This window comes from Marmota marmota, unplaced genomic scaffold, assembly GCF_001458135.2.
Source record: "Marmota marmota marmota unplaced genomic scaffold, marMar, whole genome shotgun sequence".
Lineage (NCBI taxonomy): Eukaryota > Metazoa > Chordata > Mammalia > Rodentia > Sciuridae > Marmota > Marmota marmota.
Window position 1 is genome coordinate 42,746,908 of NW_026000037.1, and position 20,236 is coordinate 42,767,143.

General features: G+C 32.4%; 1 long non-coding RNA gene across 3 annotated transcripts; it reads left to right on the top strand.

The window, feature by feature from the left end:
* Nucleotides 1–311: 311 nt before the first annotated feature.
* Nucleotides 312–19,529, top strand: LOC125619400. 3 transcript variants are annotated; one of them, XR_007350929.1, is made up of 6 exons: nucleotides 312–420; nucleotides 10,472–11,426; nucleotides 11,619–11,762; nucleotides 12,949–14,962; nucleotides 16,153–16,284; nucleotides 17,305–19,529. It is a non-coding gene; the product is annotated as an uncharacterized LOC125619400 (long non-coding RNA). The 3 variants fall into 3 exon arrangements; XR_007350927.1 differs by lacking the exon at nucleotides 17,305–19,529 and having other exon boundaries at nucleotides 16,153–16,409; XR_007350928.1 differs by lacking the exon at nucleotides 17,305–19,529 and having other exon boundaries at nucleotides 10,472–10,571; nucleotides 16,153–16,409.
* The last annotated feature ends 707 nt before the right edge of the window (nucleotides 19,530–20,236 follow it).

The following is a 20,236-nucleotide window of genomic DNA, read 5'->3' on the forward strand; positions in this document are numbered from 1 at the left end:
CCTTCTCAATTAAATGTTTGTTCACAGAAATGAGATTTGAAACACTTATATTTGATCACAGATTATGGAATTTACTTTCTATGCATTTGGTATATACTAAAAAATATTTTGCATGTTCGAAGATATACTTTGTTAAAGTAAAAGATTGCTTAGTCTGCTTTGTCACAAATAATAGTAGTGCCTAACTTCTTGCCCTGACTAATCATTGTTGTAATGTGTGTTATCATCCATAGAAAAAGTGCTGATAGCAGAGGAATTGCTTCATCATGAGACAGGAACATCTCATGTTTTATAAATATCACTGAGGTGCCATCTGAAAGAACATCACAATTTATTATATTATTATTGGTATTAATGTGCCAATTTCTTCATACTCTCATCAATGACAAATATCTCTCTCAAAAATATGTTGCCTGTCTGGTAGGTAAAAAATCATGTTACATTGGAGTCTTGATTTAGAGTTCCCAAGTTTCTTTCTTTCTTTTTTTTTTTTTTAATTTTTTTGTCTTTTTGTCTTTAGCACTTTTTCACATTCACTAATTCACTAATTAACTGTGTTTTATCTTTGGATTATTTGTTCACATTTAAGCTGATATAAACGCAGACAGTGCATATATTTTTCTTCTGGGAACAAGTTAAGAGTTCTGAATGAGATTGCAAGAATGGATGTAAGGAAGTATGTATATAATATATATTTAATATATAATTGGATTTACTTATGCATGTTCACATGTGAAGTATAGATACGTATTGGCAAAGCAACATCACATATAATTATATCTATACCTATACTTGTATCTCTATATAAAAGGAGATATTTTTCCTAGCCTTTCATTTTTCTTGCAAATTTTGAAGTGTCCTTCATCACATAAGTGATTTACATTTTCATGCAGTCAAATATGTCTTAACCTTATTTGGGGGCTTCTTTGTTTTCCTATGTTTTATCACTAGTGTTTTGTTGAATAATTTTAAACACTTACATTTTGACAAAATTGTAGTGTATTTTCATTTACAGGATGACATATGCATATGTAAATTTTCTTCACCTGTAGAAAGCTAACTTACCCAATATTGCTCATAGAATTCATCCTTTTCAGATGGCTAGAAATCTTCTATGCCTTTTACTAATTTCCACAGATATAAGAATCGATTTTAAGACTTTATTCATTTTCATTGATTGATAATTTTTATAAAAATACCATTACATAGTTTATTGATTAATTTGTCACATCTTTACAATATTGGACCTATACATGTAGAAATATATTACTTCTATTTCTGCAGAACCACTTTCAGATACTTTAAAAATATTAAATTTTTTTTAGGTAAGTCTAGCACTTTTTAAGCTATATTAGCATTTTGGTATACTGAAATTTTTGTGGCTACTATAATAGGGATAACTTCAAAAATAATATTAAAAATAATATTTCCTTAGTTATATCTGTTTATATAGCAGAATTTTTTAGACTTTTGTTGGTTGACCCTCTATCCAAATAACTCACTAAATTATGTTAGTTGTTGTATTTGAGAGAGTACTCTTTAATAGAGTATGTTTATATTTTTCCACTTAAACAATTGCCACGTAAGTTTCTAGATGTTTTATCAAGTTGTTTTTCTTTTGCTAAAATACTTAGAAGCATTTTTTTAGCATTAAGTGTTGAATTATATGAGCTCTTTACAAGAAAAAGCTGATCACACTTGGAAAAATAACATATAATTCCAATCCCAATAAAGCAGAGAAGTTTGTTTGGACTATCCCCCCCCTACCCTGACCCACCTATAAAAAGTATAATCTCTGGATTGGTGTAAAACTTTTTGAGGATACAGCAACAAAAATAACAACAACAACAAAAGAAACTAGTGGATTTTGATCTTTGAAAGTTGAAAAAAATCTCACTGACATCTACATTTATAAAGCTTTTCTTCTGTGATTCTCCTCAGTCTTTAAGAGGAAAGACTCAGAAATAGGATTTAAAAAGAAGTCCATTTTTGCCTGACCCCTAAATATAAATGTGTAGGCAAGACGCCTAGGAGCTCAGCAGAAAAGCAGTAGCTTGATGATGAAAGAGTTAGGCATACATCCCACTTTCTGCATAATGAAAGGGACAGAATATTTCAGTCAAGTTAGAGGTTATATATAAATACTTTGTGTTTTCCATAGAAACTTCAGAAGAGACACAACTTAATAGCAAACGCCATGTAACAGAACTAAGGGGTTTGCATTGGACTAAGAAAAAAACTGAAAAAGTTAAACTAAACATTAATGAAATATAAAATCAAGTCTCTGTAATTCTAAGCTGATTTACATAATTTGATTGACTAGTAAGAGAGAATTAATACTCTTCAGAGGAAGAAAATACAGGCTATATGAGGCATCCTGATCATAATTAATAAAAAACAGAAAATTATAAAACATAAAAGGAAAAATGAATATGTGATCCTTAATATTCAGGGACAAAAGCAGTAAATAGAAAAATACTCAAGATGACTCAGAATTGTAATCAGCAAAAAAAATTTAGATGAAAATATTAAGCAATTATATAGACTTGGGAAATAGGAGTAAAAATATAAATTAGAAATGAATCAAATGAAAAATTTATAGTTGAAAAGTATATTAACTGATGGAAACTTTACTGGATTAGGTCTTAGATGATTATAATTTATTATATCTGAATAATAGAGAAAAAAAGAAGGATATGAAACAAATAAAACCAGCCCAAACAACACATTACATAAGAAGCAATTCAACATCCATGAAATTTGAATCACAGAAGAAAATGGGTGAGAGAATGGGACAGAAAGTATCTACAGAAAATAATAGCCTTTATCTCAAGTTTGGTGGAAAATATCCAGACACTAAATAAATCCCAATCATGAAAAATAGCATGAAAAAACATATCTAGGCTCTCAATTTCAGTTTAACATCAAAGAGAAAAAAAATCTTTAAAATAATCATTGGCAAAAATGACACATTGAACTAAAAGTCTTTAGGGAAACAGCTAAGTGAATGAAGCTAACTTCCCAGAAGAAATAGTGGTGGCCAGAATAGAATGAGACATCATTAATGTGTGTGTGTGTGTGTGTGTGTGTGTGTGTGTGTGTATGACCAATGTGATTCTGCAGCCTATATACTCAGAAAAATGAGAAATTATATCCCACCTGATTCAAATGTATGATATGTCAAGGTCATTGTACTGTCATGTGTAACTAATTAAAACAAATAAAATAAATAAATAATAAACAAACAAAACCACAACTCTTATACTAGATTTCTAAGTTTAATCAAATTACCATTTAGAAATGAATGATAAAGTTATTACCGAAAAGTATTAGGTGCAAAAACTTTGTCAAAAAAGTAAAGCTGTTACATAAGAAGTGCCTAAAGAGGGTTTTCAGGATATATGGAAATAATATCAAATGGAAACCAAGTTTTACAGGAACAAATAAAGAACTATAGGAAGAGTACGTATGTTATTAAGTAGACAGATCTTTTAATTCTATCTGATGTACTTGTATTAGTCTCATGAAAGATACATTTTTATTCAAGTATTAACAACAATAAACATGCATTTGAAAATAGGTGAAGTAAAATACATGAAACAAGCCAAAAGGGTGATAATGAAAATGGATATAGATCATCAAAAATTTCCTAAGTTGTGCATAGAATAGTTTTTGAGTATAACCAGTGACTATAGATTCACATTTTAATATCTAAATAAGCACTAAAATACAAAAAGGCATAGCTAAAATATTTCCAGAGAAGATAAAATATAATATTAAAAAATATTTCACTTCAAATACAAAAGCAGTGGAATGGGAACAGAAGAATATACAGCAGTCTGGACAAATAGAAATCACAAGTCATGATGCTGAAATTATACCCAAACCCAGAAATACCTATATCAAATTATGAGACTGGATATTTCAAGAAAAATATTTTCCTGGATTAGGAAAAAAGCAAAAACAAGCCATGTGTGCTTCATAAAAATATACTTGAAACACAAAGACACATATTGGTTAAAAGTAAAAGAATGAAAAGATTTAAGAAAACTCTTGCAACTGCACTAATATCAGACAAATCAAATTTAGAAAGGGGATTCTTTTGTCATGAGTAAAGAGTCAGATTAATCAACAGAAATATTAAATGTATTAAAAACCAATAATAAAATGTCACAACTCATGAAGGAAAAACTGTTAGAATAAAAGTGAAATATCGGGGCTGGGGTTGTGGCTTAGTGGCAGAGCACTTGTCTCATACATGTGAACCTAGGGCCCCATACGTCTAGTGGCAAGCGCTCTACTGCTGAGCCAAAATCCCAGCCCTTACTGTAAAGTTTCTTAGGCCATCTCTCGGAGGAGGACATATTTCTTATGTATGCCACTTATACGTACGTGTGTGTGTGTGTGTGTGTGTGTGTGTGTTTGAGAGAGAGAGAGAGAGAGAGAGAGAGAGAGAGAGAAGATGAAATCCTTTCCCAAGTACTGTTTATTTTTCAGAAATTTCTAAGAAGTTTTATCCCTTTTTGACATTTTTTCTGGTTTAACTGCTGTGTATTTATTCTATTTTTCCATTTTCTTTTGTATTTTTTTTCAGACTTGAATTCACTTTAATTTTCTACTAAAGATTGGAACAATGTACATTTAAAGACACCCTTTATTCCAAAGCTTGGGATAAAGAACAGAGGGGGAAACATTGATATGAGCCTCATAGTGTAAATATATATAATATATGTAAACATATATTCTCGTCCATGTCTTTAGTCCAAGCTATCAGTGGTCTGAAACAATAAAATAAATACATTGTGTGTTAACTATAGGAGACTGTCTTACACATGATTTTATAGTACACAGATTATCAAACTGAACTACTACATACACAGTGGTCCTCAATAGAGTTGTTTTACAATCATTACTTTTGTAAATTTGGGGCAAGTTGACGGAGGGGGTGGTGATGGACATTTTTGAGGGAATAAAATGTTCTGCATTTTTAAATTAGGTATCTTGAATTGATAATCTTCTTCCTACCCCTTTTAGAATCCCAGTGAAACTTCCTTTGGTTATTCTTTTCAAATATGTTTCTTTACGCTGAAATTTTGTGGGAAATTTGGTGCTTTAGGGTGGCAGTTAGGTAGGGGGAAGAAAGTCTTAGATACCAACTTTATCAAAGTGCCTAGTTGTCTGGCATATTATTATTCACTTAGAATATTTTGGAAATCACATTTAAAAATTTTATAACATAGTTTAATAGAACTCAGTGGGACTAAAATATTTTAGAAATTGAACAAAAACTCAGTTACATTGTCTTATTATTATTATTAATTATTTTATTTTAAATTGAACTTTTTAAAGCACAGCAGATACCTTGGACCAGGAGAAGTTACTATGTTGCCTTGGCAACATTTCATATTTTGGGCAAAATATATTGTCAAAAATTAAGTGAAGTATCAAGACTATAAAATATTATCGAGGACATTTTTTTTTTTTACATTAGGCCAAGGGAAAGGTGAATGATGAAAAGTACTGATTATTCTTGTGACTATTTGAAGTACCAAAGTGAGAAATCTGCATCCTGAAATAGAAAACAAACAAATGCAACCAATGTTCTCATAGCAACAAAGCTAGAGCCACTGAGTTCTCACCTAGTCCATGATAGTGTGGAAGTGGTTCTGTTAACATTCATGGCTATGAGTGGCAACTACCCTTGCTTAGCTGGAGCCTTGCTTCTCTGCTTATCTGTTCTCTCCCTCTTTGATCTCTGTCAGAATATAATGTATTCTTTCCATGTCCATGTATTTCACAGTCTGTAAACCCATTCCTTAACACCGATAATTTTGTCCAATAACATTCAGCCTCATTTGTTAGGGGTTTTGAATTTTGTAGAAACAGAGGGCAACAAAGAATTGGAATAAGTAAATCCAATCTTAGTTAGGCCAGCTGGTAACTCTGGGATCTTAGGAAAACAATATAACATACTTGAAATACAATAATAAGACTATGTTTTGAAAAATTTTTAAATTAAAAAATATAACATTTAATTTTACATGAAAACAAAAATTGTACCTATTGAGATAACTTGTGTTCAATATATGTATTCATTCTGTAATGTTTATGTAAAGTTGAACATATCTGTCTTCTCAAATATTTATTATTTCTCAAATACCTATCATTTCTTTATGGTAAAATTTTCCAAATTTTTTCTTAGTTTTTAAAAATGTACTGTACATTATTATTGTTTTATAGTCATCCTACTGTGCAAGAGTAAAAAAGAAGAGAACTTCTTTTTCCTATCCTAAAATAACTTGGTATCCATTGATCAAACTTTCCCTATCTCTCCCAGTCTCTGGTAACTCCCTTCCTATTCTAAAATTAACATTTTTAGATTGTACTTATGAATGAGACCATGTGGTACTTGACAGACTGAGTTGGTTTAATATGTACACGTAGAGTCTAGATTACAACAGAGGCATAATTAATCCTGGCTAACTTCTATTTTGTTTATATGCATCACATGAAGTGTCAAATTATCCTGCATGGTTATTCATTTACTTTATTTATTAGATAATTAACTAACATGCCACTTTTATACTCATATCAGAAATAGAAATTTGTATTAACATCATGGAGGAAAAAAAAGCTAGTAATACAAATAAAAAAATGATTCTTCTATGCAGGTAACATGCATTCTTAAAGGTTTTCATAAACTAATACACTAATATTCAAAATTGTGTATTCTATAAAACGTTTTAAAATAGTGAATACTTCTGAAATAAATTCTAGGATTTCTAATACAAAGTTGACTGATCCCAAGTTTTTACTTACCTTCCTTTTCCAAATCCCATGAAAAAGACAAGGAAAATGTAATTATGAGAATAAATTCATAATAGCACTAGCAAGCTGGATAGGTGCCATTAGAAAGCCAGAAAAGACAAGAATTCAGAAAGCTATGAAGCAGATGCTATCAACTTGAGAGAGAACTCATGAGAAACAAGAATTTTGCAACCTCATAGAAATGAAAATTGATATCTTTCTGAAAGCTGAATTTTCCTAGTACAACCATAAAAATTCTATTATCAGAGATACTGCAGGCTGACCAAAGAAAAAGGTTATGTGGCAGATCTCTATTTGTTACATCATTCTCAGATTAAATCTGTGCATACAATTCTCGAAATAAGGAGGATGTTATTTCCAAGGAGAGTTGCAGATTTGGCATTAGAGCCAAAGAGACAGAACAGTGAGTGCCACAGGTGAAGCAGGCCACCAAAAGGTAAATCATCCTGCCTAGATTAAAGATACCACTCACCCCCCCCCCACCCAGTACTAGAGGAAAGGTTTCATGCTGTCAACCTTTGCTCTTCATAGGCAAAAGCTGGCTTTGTTTTTCCTGGAGGAAATCATCTTCTCTTACACACAACTAACAGTATTCTCAGGGCTAACTCTTCTCCAGTTCTGTGTCTTACATAGTCTCATCTTTTCACAGAAGACTTGTAGGATTACCTTTTTTTTTTTTCTACCAGGGATTGAACCCAGGGGCACTTAACCATTTAGCCACATTCCCCACTCTCCTCCCCGTTGTTTTTAATATATATTTTATTAGAGATAGGATCTTGTTGAATTGCTTAGGGTCTCCCTAGGTTGCTGAGTCTGGGTTGAACTCATGATCCTTCTGCCTCAGCCTCTTGAGTCACTGGGATTACAGGTGTGCAGGACTACCTTACTTCAAGAAGAACCTCTTTGCTATTCTGTACTTCATCCCTCATTTATTTTTTTTAGCACTTATTATAAATTGAACTTCTTTTATCTGACTGCTTACTTTTATTTATCTGTCTCTCAACTAAAATGTAAGCACCATCACTGTGACCTTGTTTTGTGTCCATGATACTCTCCCCTGCCTTGCTCAGATTTTGACACATACACACACAAATAATTACTCAACCAAAGTTTGTTGCATGGATATTGTATGAATAAAACACCTGTGGAACATTTCAAAATAAACCATGTTTCTAGCTACAAGGAAAATGCTATTTCTTAGAAATAACATAAGACATGTACTTTACTTTACATGTACTTTAATACAATACATGCATTTTGCAATACTCTAGAAATTAGTTACAAATAGGTAACAAGGAATGAACAAACAAAATATCCATCTAAAGCTATGACAAGTTAACTCTTGAGGTTAAACAAAATGCCACTGAGATTATACATTTTAGAAATGTATACAAACCACAGACTACATAAATAAACTGTTGGAGTGAGCTAGAAGTATATATTTTTTAAATGTGAAAGTTTAGGAAAATATAACTGTTCACTTTAAGAAGCTGAAACAATTTAAAATGTAAAGTACACGACACAATAAAAACAAGAGCGGAAGTAGATTTCATCCATTAAACCAAAAATTGATTCCAGGGAAAGAAACAATAAAATAACAAAATTTGGAAAGTCTGGTTAATACAAGTCCTGTTGGTTTGCTAGGGCTGCCATCATTGAACACCATAAAATCATGGCTTAAATAACAGAGATAAATTTTCTCACAATTCTGGAGGCTGGAAGTCCAAGATCATGGTGTCAAATGGTCTGGCGTCTCCAGAGGGCTTTTACTTGTCCAGAGCTGTCTTCTCACTGCATCCTAACATGGACTTGCCTCTGTTTGATCATGTCTCTGGGGGTCTCTTCTGCTGGTGCTAATCTCCTCTCCTTACAAGAATTCTAGTCAGGTTCAATTAGAGCTCACCGAGTGGCCTCATTTTAACTTACTTACCTTTTTAAAGGCCCTGGCTCTAAACACTGTTACACTCTGAGATATTGGAGGTTAGAACTTCAAAGTATGATCTTTTTGTCAGTACTTAGCATAAGGCAACAGATATTAAAAAACTACATTAGTCATGAAAAGCATTGATATTAAAAAGAATTTAAATATCTTCATAAAAATTGCATTAAAATACTACTAATATGTTAATGTTTTGTGCATGGAATCAATAAATCCCAGAAAATGAAAATATCCAAAATTGATCCATGAAACAGTAAAAAACTTGAATATTCTATTGACTTCAAAAAATGTAAATGATAGTTAAATTGAACCCTTCATCCAAATTATTGCCTTTAAAGTCACCAGACCCAGACAACTTCAAGTAACATAGTTTCCTATGCAAACATCATTTCTTCCCAGAACAGAAAAAAATAAATTTCTCAACATATTCTTTCAGAGTAATATCTTTGATTCCACAACAGAATAAGAATATTAGAAATACAATGTCTCAAGTTAATTCAAAATAATTATAAATATCCCCAAACACATTTGTTTATGAAAACAGAGCATAAGAAGATTAATACAACATGCTCCTGTAGTTATCCTAAAATGTAAGGAAGATTTAGCATTAGGTAATATATGAACATAATTAGATTAACATGGAAAAATTGAATAGAATATAAAATAAAGATGCAAATGATTTTATTACAAGTTATTAGATATCTCTCACTTAAAAACAGTAATTCAGGAAAAGAACATTTTCAAACTTGAGAGACTGGAATTATGAGAAACATTATATTTAGAGTAGCAATGTGAGGAGAATTTTCTATAAGGTAAATTGAAATTTTTGAAAAAACTCTGAATGCCCTACTCAATTCAATAAAGCCAGAGAAATTACATATAGAGTAGATTTGTCTTTGGTCAGCATTCTGATTTGGAGCAATTGTTTCACATGTAGCCTTAATGTGAACTTAACCTCCAGATATCAATATATAAATATTCCCTCAACATATACCTCTTCTTCTACACACACATAAATTTAAATATATATTTGTTATATTTTGAATGTATATTTGATGTATACTGAATATATATTTCTATATTCATATATAAAAATATTACTTAAGGAATTTATTTAGAAATCCATGCATCTGTTTATAGTACACCAAAGGCAATCATTTATGTGCTTTAGAAATTATTAATTTATATAGCAAGGGTCTGTGATCAAAAAAGCTATTTTAAGCAGAAGACTTTAGTAAATTTAACCACCAGTAGTTTGTATTACAGGTTCTATTTGTGTCTGTAGCAGCCTCAATGCAAATAGTGGTAAGATACTTAAGGATCAATTGAATGCTTGTTATTATTGGACACAAATTTGCTTGTAATATTGTTTGTTATTTTTAACATGTAAAATTATTTGAGTGTAAAATAAAAGCTGATGAAAGGACCTGAGGGTCAATGTACGGCAACCCAACTGTATCCTTAGCATATTTCTTCTGATGACCACACCAGTGCTTCACACACTTCTCTCATAGTATATAATATACTTCTATGTATTAATAGTGCCTCCAAAGCAAATGCTCCACCATAATTGCATTGTACTTTCTAGGAATAGTGCATAAATGAATGTGCCAAAGATTCATTTGAGTTCAATTTCATACTCATTTTCCCCTGTGTTATATGGGGCTAGAAACTTAAATTATATTTCCTATTCTCTCTTGCCAGATGATGCCTGTTTAGATTTTGCCAGCGTGAAGCACTTGAAGTAGACTGGACTCTGAGAAGAGGAGGAACCATACTATTTATGCATAGCCGGCTGGGGGAGGTGACTGTTGGCTCCAGCACTGGGGGCAAGCCAGCAGCAACTGTGGGAGGGCTGACATCAGGCTCCTGCAATATCAGAGTGTGGGCTGCTAACTGCCTGCTTATCTGCCTTAACAGCATTTCTGTAGCACTCTGTGGCCAAGGCAGCAGCCTCAGAAATGGGCCCACCTTACCACTTCTTTAATCTCTGACCCTTCTAATCACTTTTATAGCCAGTTCCACTTATAACTATTCTTTGAAATAACCAGACTGGTTTCTGTTTCCTTGCCTGGACTGATATGAGATGCTAAGGAATCTGAATACAGGATGCTTAAAGAAGATAGATGTGAAATATGAATAAACTGTGAAGTATAATATTATATTTAAGATTTTGAGCTGATAAGAGCTGCATAAAAACTAGCAACTATTATTGATTCTCGTTACTTGCTGGACAATAGTAATATTTTAGAATTATACCCAAGCAAAGATTTCTTAGTTTTGGGAATTCAAATTTCTGATTCTCTTGTATGGGCTGTTATTTTGTTTCATTATCTAAGGATTTGGTTTAGGCTAGGTCTGGCAATCTACCATGTTCTTGTTCTACAGCCTTTGTAGCTGTGTTAGGAAATTATGTTTTGCTTTGGCATGTAAAATTTTGCAAATTGAAAATTTCAAAACACCATTCTAAAATTAGCTCTAAAAGGGAAGTTCTTCTTTGAAAGTTGTTTACCAAGAATATATGACTCTCAATCAATATTCATCTCACTAAAGTTATTTTTTTAATATTTATTTTTTAGTTGTAGTCGGACACAGTACCTTCATTTTATTTATTTTTATGTGGCACTGAGGATCAAACCCAAGGCCTCACATGTGCTAGGTGAGTGCTCTACCGCTGAGCCACAACCCCAGCACCTCCTGAAAGGTATTTTTGAAACTGATATCATATTAACACACATGCCTTGGAAATCTTCAGATATCACCTTATTAATGCCTAAAAATCCTATGAATTTTGAGAAGTTTTAAATTTTACCCAAGTTTGTATGAACTGATTTTGTTTTTGTCATTACAGATTGTATCAGAAGCCAAAAGAAGCCATGATTATTGGGAGAAAGGGCTGGGAGTGAGTGTGGAATGAAGGGAAGAGGATTTCTATATAAGAGTTTAAATAGAAGAATTGCAGCATGGAGTTTTGTGTGAATAGGATGGCAGAAAGGTAATGTAGTGAATAGGTTTTTTTGATAGGTGGAAAGTTTACTTATTTGAAATTGGATATAATTTCTCTAAAAGTGTGCTCCAGATATATTGATCTGTTTCAGATATGTACTGTTTGTAAGTGCAGAAATAAAATACCATAATCATTAACCAGGAGCCAAACACTTTATCTTAAGTGTTGAAAATGTCCTAATAAGTAAACAATTCCTAGAAAAAGAAATAATGTTATATGCTATATGAGATTGTTTTGAAATATTTGGATTTATCATAAAGTCTTTTTTGAGTAATACATACTTTTAAACCCAAACATTATGTGTGTGTGTATGCGTGCGCGCATGAGTGCATGTAAATATGGCGCTATTCCTTGAAATAGATTATCTAATACAGAAAATGGTAACAAGTTTATTTCTGTTCTCAAAATTTCATGTAACAAGTCTTCTGGAGGTTTTTGTAGTGTTTAGTGAAGAGAGTTTGGCACAGGAATTGGGAACTGATGCTCTAAAAATGCTTTCCACTAATTTATATAGTCCAAACCAATTTTGTTGGCTCTCTGTGTTTGTTCGGGTGATAAGGAAACAAATATCAGACATTTTTTTTTCTGGGTGCAATTAAAAATAAACTTATTTATTGATGCTACTAAAATCTCAATTTTAAAATTGATAAAAATGCAAATAATTCTATAATACAAATCCTGAAAACTGAATATAAGACATCTAAATTTATAGCCCCCAAACAATTCAATAGAGGATGTTATCATAGTCTATTCACAGTTGCTATTCTGGATTACATGAGGCTGTTATGGTTTAAATATGTGGTGTCCCCCAAAAGCTCATGTGTGAGACAATGCAAAAATGTTAAGAGGTGAAATCATTGGGTTATGAAAGCCTTAACTCAATCAGGGCATTAATTCTCTGAAAAGGATTAACTGGATGGTAACTGAAGGCAGGTAGGATGTGGCTGGAGGAGGTGGGCATTAAGGGCATATCTTTGGCATTTGTAATTTGTCATGAGGAGGAGACTTTCTCTGTGCCTCCTGTTGTAATGTCCTCAGCTGCTTTCCTCACCCTTCCACCATCATGTTCTGCTTCACTTCAAGCCCCAAGGAATGGAGCCAACCATCTATGGACTGAGACCTCTGAATTGTGAGCACCCAAATAAACTTTTCCTCCTTTAATTGTTCTTTTCAGGTCTTTTAGTCACTATGGTGAAAAAGCTGACTAAAACAGAGGCACAGGCAGTAAGAAGCCTCTATTAGCAGGCTGCTTTCACTCTGGCCGTGAACAAGTGAATCTGCAGACTCTTTCGTTTTAGTTTGAATTGACTCTGGTTTTGCACAGCAGAAGCAGCCACTGGGAAATGGCCCCCTTCTTATTGGAGGCTTTCCAGGCATTGATGAAATCTGACTATATGTAGAGCACTAGCTACAGCGAATTCTGGGAAAATAACTTCCCTGCCTCTGAAGTACAAACATATAAGTGGAATGGAATGAAGATACTAGAGAATCATAAACAGTATGTGGTTACAACAAGAACAATGTAAGAATTATTTTAAATCATGAAGAGTTGAGATACACAGTCTAAATCTGTTTCTATTTTTCACAGTCGATTGCTTTATTATTGTTATTATTAGATTTATATAGTTTTTAGCCGGTAGGGGGATTTGCTATGGAGTGCTCTTGGGGAAATAGAAGATAAGGAGGGAAAACAAGATTGGGTGGAAGAGAAAACTGACCAAGGGAGTAATGAGTAGCACTTAAGTCGATCACTTGGATGCCACCTATAATTTTCCATGCCTCCATTGCACGAAAGTAACCAACTTTTTTTTTTTAACAATAAGGGTCAATAACTCATTTGAGAATGGTGACTGCTCTTGTTGCCTGCTAGTGCTTTGACATAAATTGCCTAAGTATTTAGATGCAAATTATAGCCTATAGTTCAATGGGACTATTGCCAAACCTCTAGCAGAAGTATTCACAAACAAAAGTATTCATTGCTTTGCTAGGATTAGAAACATTTTTTGAAAAAATTATCCAGAAAATGCAGAATACCCTGAATTTGAAAGGGAGTAATAGTAAAAACTGTGCTACATGGTTGTTGTAATCACTTATAAATCATTGAAAACAAGTATGCAACTATTGTTGCAGAAGAAAGTCTGGTTTAATATAATAATACATAGTTGTTTTGATGGAGATGAAAATGTTCTTTTGTAGTATTTTGTTATGGTTTGCTTGATAATGAATGGCATGTTAACATGATGTAAAGTTATCTTCCTTTTGGGAATATTTGTGCATGTATATTAGGACATCATGCAAAACAAACATTTTGGTAGATATGTAAGCACTGAGGACATTTCAATTTTTCTGCAGTTCAAAAAATCATTTTAGAGAAGGTATAATATCATTATCCCAAGCTTGTGGAAAAGCCAAAACAAAGTAATAAATCCATTATAAATAAGTTAAGAAATTCCTGCTTTGAGAATGTACTCTGCATGTCTGCTAAAGAGAGAATATTTTCCCTGAGTAGTATTTTAAATATTATTTCAATATCAATAGTCCTGGCGCTGAATGAATTAAAATTTCCCAAAGAGATTCCTTTTGAGGAATCAAAATTCCTTAATGATCAATGAGAGAAAAAGAAAAGTCTATTATATTGTGAAAGTATGTATTTTTTTTACATTTGTGTTCTTATAGATGTTATGTACTTATATATTATGTGTTCTATGTATATAGGTGAAAAGAAGTAGTCCTTATCTAAAAGTGCAGGTGCGCCTGAGGTTATACACACTGTAGACTGAGTACCTAAGGTATTTTCTGTGTATGATTAGGGGCAATAACTTATTTTAAAAATGATGACTTCTCTTCTTGCTTGCTAGTTCTTTGACACAAAAGCCCAAGTGCTTAGATAAAAATTGTAGTTCAATGGGACTCTTGCCAAATCTGAAATAAAATCATGCATTTTTTAAAGTGAAGTCTAGAGTTTATGACTTCCAGGCTTTCTTTGTAACATTCTCATTTTTTTCTTCATTCCGGCTATTATTTGCCAATGGATTCATTTTAATTTTTCCTTTTCTATTCAATTACAGCATTAGGTTAACTATCTCCAGTTCTTCAATCTTGTTTCACAAATAAGAGAACATATCTACAGTGAATTCAGGTGGAGCCACATTTGTAGGATATTAGAAGGTTGTCTGCATCTGGAAGAGGTGTGAGCATTATACTCTCTTGACATTTCTTACAAATGCATTATCTTTAATTAAGGAAACCTGATGTAGTCATTTAATTGGGTACTCTACATTTGAATTCTTAACTTTTGAAAATAAACATTCCTGTCAAGCCAGAATAGAAAATAGAATTTGTAAAGTTGAAAATTTTGTATTATTGCTCTGACTGATATGGATGGGATGTTATTGGAACTAAAAAACAGCTCAACACTAATAACCATTTGTTTTAGATTCCAGATCTGATTATATAAAAGTGCTTTTTTCTAAAACTTTAAGGATCATTATTTATTCTTATCCTTACTTCAATAGGATCTTATAAAGTCTTTCTCAAATGGGTCACATTTCTAATTCTACTGTACTACTAATAGATTCTTCATTGAAGAAATGTACTAGAAAATTCTAAATATTCAAACATTTTTTCTATTTAATGTTCAATCAATAAATTTAAACAAAAAGCCCTTCAGGAATACTAAGAGCCTATACAGGCATTACCAAAAAAAAATCTTTAATTTGTACTAGGCAAAAATGCATGACATAATTTTACATGAAAAAGCTAAAGTGAGGTCAGAGGTATAGCCCATGTAACATTTCTTCAAAAGCATAGGTCAGAAGTTCTTATGGATGGAGAGAGACATCTGTTGCAGTAGTAGACCTGGGGTTCCCTTGAAAATTGGACTTTTTGTCTGTTACACAACTTATTTATGATAAAAAGGAATATATGCTTGGATTTTGGATTTTGGTAATGGTACAAAATAAAAGATAAATTTATCTTCACCGCTGGTGATCTAATCACCAATAAAATCAAATATTTAATACTTGATAATTCTTTTATGACTTGTGTAGTATGTTTTATTTCTCATAGTGTAGTATGTTTCCAGTGACAACAAGAAATAAAAGGAAACAGCTATGCTTAGCTATGCTAACTGTGCATTTTTTAAGATCTCAAATCAAACACCAATAACTCAGAAAAGATTTACCTGATATTAATGATCAATCCAACTGCCTAAGTTTTATTTAATAATTTCACTATTATCCACTTCTAAATATTTACCACAGTTGTAATTCTCCATTTTTTATAATTGTCTGATGCCTGACTCCCCTACTACAATGGACAGAAATTTTGTTCTTTGATTTTCTTTTCTCTCTCTCTCTCTCTCTTTTTTTTTTTCCAGGAGTGAATTAGTTGTTCTAAACAAAACCAAAAACACAACAGCAAGTTCAACTATTCTGTAGACCAAAATTAGAGGAAAACATCTCCCAGTAATTTAGGCTGATACTTCAGAAGTACTCCAGAAGAGATGGAGGTGAAAGGATGATAGAGAACAGATCCAATACACAGGGGACGAGGTGGAAAGCCAAGAAGAAAAGCAGGGGAACAGAGTGGTATTGACTTGCTCAAGACAAGTAAAGATTGTGGCATATTGTATGATTGGCAGCCTGGCCACTGATATTTTTTAAAGCTTCCTAGATGATTTTATTATGTAACCAAGGTTCAGAACCACTGGATTAAGAAAAGTAACATTCAATATACTTAAATTATGTAAAAATTCTACTTGTGTTCATAGTACTGTATACTGTGAAATATACTTTATATAAAGTTCTATGTAAAATACCTCCTACAAAAAGAAAAAAAAAAAGGCTTCTAAATCCTAACAGTTCAGAGAGAAAAGGAAATATGTATAGCCATAATGTGAAAATGTATAAAAATATATTTGTTAAATTGAATTCAGAGAAAGGATGATTTAAAACATTAAAATATTATTTCATATTCATATCATCATAAATGGAAGGAACCCTAAAATATCAAAGGTGTGAAGAAATACCAACTTTTATATATTTCTGATGCTAATGTAATGATGAAATTACTTGAAAAACAATGTAGCTATACATAGAGAAGTTGAACTTGAGACCTAAAACGTCTTGGGTTTTCTTCTAAGCATATACTTTAGAGAAATTTTTGTTCATGTGAGAAAGGAAGTCATGTTCACTGCATAATTTTAAAGGCAACAAATTAGACATCTATCAGTACACAAATGAATTCAAACACTATCAGATGTATTATGATGAAATAGTTCTTAGGTCATGTTACAGTTTGGGTGTGAGGTAAATCCCCAAAGCTCACTTGTAAGACAATGCAAGAAGGTTTGGAGAGAAATGATTGGGATAGAGTCTTAACCTAATCAGTGAATTAATCCCTGATGGGATTAACTAGGTGGTGGCTGGAGGCAGGTGGGGTGTGGCTGGGGGAAGTGGTTCATTGGGGGCGTGGCTATGGCATATATATTTTGTGTCTGGAGCATGAAGACTCTCTCTCTGCTTTTCAGTCATCATGTGAGCTGCTTCCCTCTTCCACACTCTCCCACCATGATGTTCTGCTTCACCTGGAGTCCTGAGGAACAGAACTGGCCTTCAATGGACTAAGACCTCTGAAATCGTGAGCCCTCAAATAAACTTTCCTTCCCTAAAAGAATTCTGGTCAGATCTTTTAGTCCCAGCAGCAAAAAATGCTGACTAAAACAGGCCCATAGATTATTATCTATATGATTCGTAGTTTACTATCTATGTTAGTTTTCTGTTCATAGTTTGTAATTTACATTAGTTTATATTATAGTTTATTATGTATATTATTTAGTTTTTGCTGCATCATAACACAGTCTTAAAACTGATTTAAAGCTACATCCATTTGTTTAGTTCACATTTTTGTGGGTAGGTAATTTTAGCTGGGTTCACTTGCAAAGTTTTTTTGGACCTGTCTGGGCTTGACCAGCAGCTGCTGGTACTTGGGCTCATTTATAGATCTGGAGGTTGGCTGGCTGTTGGCTGGATGCAAGGCTGAGTTATGTGTCTCTCATCAGGAGTCAGGCCAGCCTATGCTTTTTTTGCATAGTGGTACTTGCAGGATTTCCAACAACATCAAATAGTCAAGATCCAATGTAGAGGCACTTTCTAAGCTTCTGCTTATGTACCATTCACTAATATTCTGCTGGTCAAAGAAATCAAGTGGTCAATCCAGATTCAAGTAGTGATTTCTTAATAGGAGAAATGGCAAAAAAAAAAAAAATGTTGGCTTTGTTTTTTCCCAATTTACCCTTAGGATTAGTATTTTCAAACTCAGTTTTAGAAAAGTGCTTATGAGCTCCATATATTGAACATTCACCAATACCCCAAGCAGGATCTGGAACAACTCTCTATTTTCAATCCCTTTTGTGTTGCTACAGCAAAATTGATTATCGTTGATAAAGATAATAAACTGTATCTGTCAGTTCAAGTGTATTGTCCAAAAATTAGTACCAAATTTACAAACAACCAGTCAAATAAATAAATTTGGTTGTAGGGGGATTGGAAACTGAATAAATGACTGTAGACCTTCTGAATGTGAGTTAAAATTGGATCATATATAAGTTTTGGCATAGGTTAAATACATAATTAAATGAAAGAAAGCAAGTTACATAAAAATATTTGCTGCAAACAACAATTATATAAAGTTTTAACAGAAAATGTTGTGTAGAGATACATTTAAAGGCATATTTTGATGAAAACAAAAATTGAAATATATACACAAATTTCAAGGAGGTAGTTGGTTCTGAAGAGAAAAATAATGACAAAAATATGTGAAGTGGAAAATAAATATAATTAATTTTTATTTTAAATCTATTTGAAGCAACAGAAACAAATACAAATGGAAATTATTATATGATATAAATGATAAAAAGTGAAACTCAAATGACTAGGGAAAATTCATACATTTACATTAATGGACCTGAGAACTTGAGGGACATTCAAAACATTAGATCCTGCTGGACACAGGGTTACTCCTGTAATCCCAGTGGCTCAGGAGGCTGAGGCAAAAGGATTGCAAGTTCAAGACCAGCCAGGGCAGTTTAGCAAGACCCTGTCTCAAAAATAAAAAGGGCTGGAGATGTGGCTCAGTGGTTAAGTGGGTTCAATCCCTGGTACCCAAAAGCTTAGATTCTTACACTATACACCAGAATTAATACCAAATAAATCAGATATTCTGTTGTTAAAAATCAAGGAAAACTGGGGCTGGAGTTGTGGCTCAGAGGTAGAGTGCTTGCCTACCATGTGTGAGACCCTAGGTTTGATACTCAGCACCACATAAAAATATAAAATAAAATATATTGTCCACCTATAACTAAAAAATAAATATAAAAAATCAAGGAAAACTAGTACTTTAAAATTAATCAATTTTTTTTTATAAACTGAGTGGAGAAAATTTTCTGTGATTAAATTTGGTCATGAAAACAATGAGAAAGATCTTATGCTTTGAAATTGCTAGATCTATAAGACATATTGCAGGGTAAGAAAGCAGAACAATGTGTGTGGTATACTTCCTTTTGAATAACAGTAAAAACTCAATAGTGCAATGTACTGACATTTGCTTATGGGGAGGGAGGAGGCAAACAGGATGAAATAGCAATGAACGCATAATTTCTTGTAATATATGTGGCTTTGACTTTACAACCATTTTCACCATGCATTCCTAAATAAATAATTAATTAAAAAACATGAACAACAAAGAAAACTCAAAGTTCACTTGGTATCTTATTTTTGATAATATTGATATTATACTTTTAATACATTTAATCTACATTGTAGTATATTATAAAAATTATATTTTGGTAATTTTGAAACAACATTTTCAATGAAAGATTGAAATATACACTAATATAAAATCAATAAAATTCAGAAGAAAACATTTTTTGTTCAAATTTGAATTTTACATACTAATATGAACTCATTTCTATTTTTTTTTTAAATCCTATATCCTGCTTTGTGCACTGAAAGAGCATAGAAATAATGTCAAAATATTCTTTGGTCTGCAATCTCATTTAGTGATCCTTTGTTAAAAACAGCTAGACAGCTAGGCTGGTTCCATAGTCTAGCTTTTGTGAATTGAGCTGCTATCAACATTGTTGTGGCTGTGTCACTAGAGTATGCTGATTTTAAGTATAAACCAAGGAGTGGGATAGCTTGATCAAATGGTGATTCCATTCCCAATTTTCTGAGTAATCTCCATACTGCTTTCCATAGTGGTTGCACCAATTTGCAGTCCTATCAGCAAGTATGAGTGTTACTTTTTTACCACATCCTCACCAATATTTATTGTTGTCTGTATTCTTGATGATTACCATTCTGACAGGAGTGAGATAAAATCTTAGAATAGTTTTGATTTGCATTTCTTTAATTGCTAGAAATGTTAAACACTTTTTCATATAGTTGTTTATCAATTGTATT